Source organism: Rhinopithecus bieti, unplaced genomic scaffold (assembly GCF_001698545.2).
Source record: "Rhinopithecus bieti isolate Rb0 unplaced genomic scaffold, ASM169854v2 scaffold_15296, whole genome shotgun sequence".
NCBI lineage: Eukaryota > Metazoa > Chordata > Mammalia > Primates > Cercopithecidae > Rhinopithecus > Rhinopithecus bieti.
The window spans coordinates 1669484-1674090 of NW_016809075.1; the positions used below are offsets into that span (position 1 = coordinate 1669484).

General features: G+C 42.0%; 1 protein-coding gene and 1 pseudogene across 2 annotated transcripts in view; both read left to right on the forward strand.

Annotated features, from left to right (window-relative positions):
- ZRANB3 (zinc finger RANBP2-type containing 3) overlaps positions 1-4607 on the forward strand; it is a 320084-nt gene that overhangs the window by 156216 nt on the left and 159261 nt on the right.
- Positions 1349-4607, forward strand: part of LOC108539641 (mortality factor 4-like protein 1 pseudogene) — a 6277-nt pseudogene continuing 3018 nt past the window's right edge. The window contains exon 1 of the transcript XR_001888445.1: positions 1349-1358. The product of XR_001888445.1 is annotated as a mortality factor 4-like protein 1 pseudogene (transcript). The remainder of the gene's footprint in view (positions 1359-4607) is intronic.

A 4607-nucleotide genomic window follows, 5' to 3' on the forward strand; every position in this document is an offset into this window, starting at 1 on the left:
GCTCGTGATCCGCCCGTCTCGGCCTCCCAAAGTGCTGGGATTACAGGCTTGAGCCACCGCACCCGGCCAGAAATGGCTATTCTTAAAACATATTTGCTTAGGTGGGGCACAGTGGTGTGCACCTGTAATCCTAGGTACTCTGGAGGCTGAGGCCAGAGAATTGCTTGAGCCCAGGAATTTGAGGCCAGCCTGAGTAACATAGAGAGACCCATGTCTAGGAAAAAAAATTAGAAGGGGCATATATTTGCTTATATCCAGCCTCACAGATCATTCCAGAGCCTTCTCCCTGATTCTCTTTTTCTAGTCCCAGTATGGGCATCTCTAAGCCATGCTTTGGACTACAACTTTACTTAAGTTCTGCCACCATTTCCAACTCAATGCCTTGCCTTTAGATAAATAAGTTTTTTTCTCTCATCCTACTGCTCTCTAAGGCCCATCTCCTTTCTACCTTCCCCCGATCCCAGTGCATTCCCTTCCAGAGAAAGCCTGCTCCTGCACACAAGGACCAGCCAACCATCAGGAAAGTGACAGCACAGTTCCAAAGCGTGGACTCTTCTGTCTTGAGTAAGGAGAAGATCAGGGCTATGTGCATACCCATATAGTCTCTTCTCTTTTCCTAGTCCTTTATGAGAAAAGAAGACAGGATTGAAATGTACACCCACTATTCTTTTTTTTTTTGAGACGGAGTCTTGCTATGCCGCCCAGGCTGGAGTGCAGTGGCACAGTCTCAGCTCACTGCAAGCTCCACCTCCAGGGTTCACTCCATTCTCCTGCCTCAGCCTCCTGAATAGCTGGGACTACGGGCACCTGCCACCATGCCCAGCTAATTTTTTGTATTTTTAATAGAGACGGGGTTTCACTGTGTTAACCAGGATGGTCTAGATCTTCTGACCTCGTGATCCGCTTGCCTCGGCCTCCCAAAGTGCTGGGATTACAGGTGTGAGCCACCGCACCCGGCCGTGCACACACTATTCTAAGAACGAATAATCTTCACGTGTACCATCTAAAATTTTCTGTTGGAAATAGCACTGCACTAACAATCTACAAGAGCAAGAAAGTGGTTCTGCTACAATATATACCCCCTTAATAATAAATAACAAAACATAGTATTTCAGTCTGCTATTTCTCTATGTGAGTTTTCTTTCTTAATTGAAATCCTCACTAAGATTTTAAAAACATACCTAAAGGTGTCCTCCAAGGCAACTCTTTTAGAACAAACAGGACACCTATTTTAAAGACAAACCTACATCTCTGCCCTCAAAGGAACAAGCCGCTTATAACATTAAAACTGGAAAAGTTTTTAGTTTCGAGAAATTGTCAATCAATGGGCATTTTTTAATGCATAGGAATAAAAATTGCTTTATAAAAGTAATCACAGTATAAAAAAGTGAAACTGAAATTTTATGTATCAGGATCATTGTTATTTAATTGCTGTCAATAATTTCATGGAATAAAACATTTAGGAAACCTAAAATTATTCTCCTAATGGTGATTTACAATTTTGAACACATTGACAAAATGTGTTCTTGAGGTTAATGTATTCTATGTAATTCTTATGTAGCACCTGGACATTTGTACTATTGTTTAGTCAAGACTTTGATTCTTAATCATTGATTTAGCCTTAATGGTGATGAAACACTGAAGAGTTCCACATTAACAAATTCTATTGTTGTTAGAGCCAGGGCTTTGAACCACATGTTGAGTGTAGTTATTCCTGTGTGCCTAAATTACTTCAATTATGTTGTTGGTTTTATAATTGAATGCTATGCTGTTTTCAGTTCTTTTCAAAATACTGAAATCTGGCCAAGTGCTGTGGCTCACGCCTGTAATCTCAGCACTTTGGGAGGCCAAGGCAGGAGGATTGGTTGAGCCAGGAGTTCAAGAGAAGCCTGGACAACAAAGTGAGACTCCCCCTGCCATCTTTACATAAAAGCAAACAAACAAAGAAACAACAACAAAAAAAAAAACCAGGCATGGTGGTGTGCACCTGTAGTCTCAGCTACTCAGGAGGCTGAGGTGGGAGAATCACTTGAGCCCAGGAGTTTGAGGTTACAGTGAGCTGTGATCAGGCCACTGCACTCCAACCTGGGTGACAGTGAGAGCCTATCTCAAAACAAAAACCAAAACCAAAAATCTAAGTACATATTTTAAAAGTTTATTTTTTATTTTATTTTATGTTATTTTTGAGACGGAGTCTCGCTGTGTCACCCAGGCAGGAGTGCAGTGGCGCGATCTCCGCTCACTGCAAGCCCCGCCTCCTGGATTCATGCCATTCTCCTGCCTCAACCTCCCAAGTAGCTGGGACTTCAGGCGCCCATCACCACACCCAGCTAATTTTTTCTATTTTTTAGTAGAGATGGGGTTTCACAATGTTAGCCGGGATGGTCTCAATCTCCTGACCTCGTGATCTGCACCTCGGCCTCCCAAAGTGCTGGGATATAGGCATGAGCCACTGTGCCCGGCCAGTGTTTATTTTATCTATGTATTCATTTCTTTATTTTTGAGATGGAGTTTCGCTCTTGTCACCCAGGCTGGAGTACAAACGCATGATCTCAGCTCACTGCATCCTCCGCCTCCCCTGTTCAAGCAATTCTTCTGCCTCAGCCTCCTGAGTAGCTGGGACTACAGGCGTGTGCCACTATGCTGGGCTAATTTTTTTGTATTTTTTGTAGAGACGAGGTTTCATCATTTTGGCCAGGTTAGTCTCAAACTCCTGACCTCAGGTGATCCACCCACCTCAGCTTCCCAAAGTGCTGGGATTACAGGAATGAGCCACCGTGCCTGGCCTTAAAAGTTTATTTTAAAAGGTGGTCCTTTTACGAATTTTATTTAGAACTGAGTTATTCTATGTATTATTCCTTTCTTTAATGGGAATATGAGATTATGCCAATATACTTTTGTTTTCTAATTTAGAACGATGTCTTTTTCTAGTTTGTTCCATCAAACTTTATTTCCTACTTCACCATGGCCCAAAATGAACAACCAAAACAAATATCTAAGAAAGATAGTATCCAAATGTTTCACTTTGTATTGATAAATATGTTTCTGATTTCTGAGAATCACTTTTAGTCATTTCACTACATAATCTTTAAACTAAAGAGATGCTGAATAAGAAGTTGGGAGTTGTTACCAGGAAAGATAGCTGGACAAAAACTGAGTGTCAGTGTCAGTCCTAATACCATAGGGTATGATCTTCAAGTAGATTAGGAAATGGGTAGATTAAGAAATTTCCCTTCCCTTTCCCTTTCATTTTTTCAGGGTCTCATTCTGTCACCCAGGCTGGAGTGCAGTGATGTGGTAGGCACACTGCAACTTCAACCTCCTGGACTCAAGCAGTCCTCTCACCTCAGCTTTCCCATTAATTGGACTGCAGGCACATGCCACCACACCTGGGAATTATTAATTTTTTTTATAGAGACAGAATCTCACTCTGTTGCCCAAACTGGTCTTGAACTCCTGGCCTCAAGCAGTCCGTCTGCCTCAGCCTCCCAAAATGTTGGGATTACAGATGTGAGCTACTGTACCCAACCAAGAAATTTATTATTTTCAGTGATGGCAAGTTGATTAAATCCTGAGATTTTTTTACTGTAGCTAACAAAGCCAAAGGAAATTCTTTTTTAAAAATCACAATGCCAATTGATTAACATATATTGAAAGATGGCTTTCCCTTTATCATGGTCACCCTGAAGAGGTGCAATGAACCTTTCCACTCAAAATTTCGTTTGGATGTCTAGGCTGATGATGCTACCCAGACATGAAGAGAGTATGAAAGAGTTTATTACTGACATAACAAGTCTTTCTGAGATGAGAAGGGCAGGCTCACAAGTAGATATAAAAATGACTTGAAAAAAAACAAGAGACAAGCATAGTCTGTTATTGAGCTTATGGGGTGGGGTTAAGGTGAGGGTTCTTACCATGTGGGCCGGGGCTTGCATAGTTTGTATTTCCCACCAGTGCCAAAGAAAATGGCACCCACACTTTCATTTCTGCTTGTACACAATTGGAGAAGAAGGGTAAGAGGGCTTGCATGTAAACATCAAAAATTGAGTGAGACTCTTTATTTTATCCTGTTTGTTTCCATTGCTTATTCTTACATTCAACACATCATCTTTGTAAGACCAATCCTTCCATGAGTTATACTGAAGACTGCTTGACTTGAGAAATCTTTTTCTTTTTAAAATGACTTCCTATTTCTTTTTTTTTTTTTCTTTTCTTTTTTTTTTTTTTTGAGACGGAGTCTTGCTCTGCCGCCCAGGCTGGAGTGCAGTGGCCGGATCTCAGCTCACTGCAAGCTCCGCCTCCCAGGTTCACGCCATTCTCCTGCCTCAGCCTCCGGGTAGCTGGGACTACAGGCGCCCGCCACCGCTCCCGGCTAGTTTTTTCAGGCTAGTTTTTTGTATTTTTTAGTAGAGACAGGGTTTCACCGTGTTAGCCAGGATGGTCTCGATCTCCTGACCTCGTGATCCTCCCGTCTCGGCCTCCCAAAGTGCTGGGATTACAGGCTTGAGCCACCGGGCCCGGCCGACTTCCTATTTCTTAATTGGTACTTAATGTTTTATGTCTAATAGTTCTTAAATGGCAGTCTTTTTTTTTTTTTTTTTTTTTTT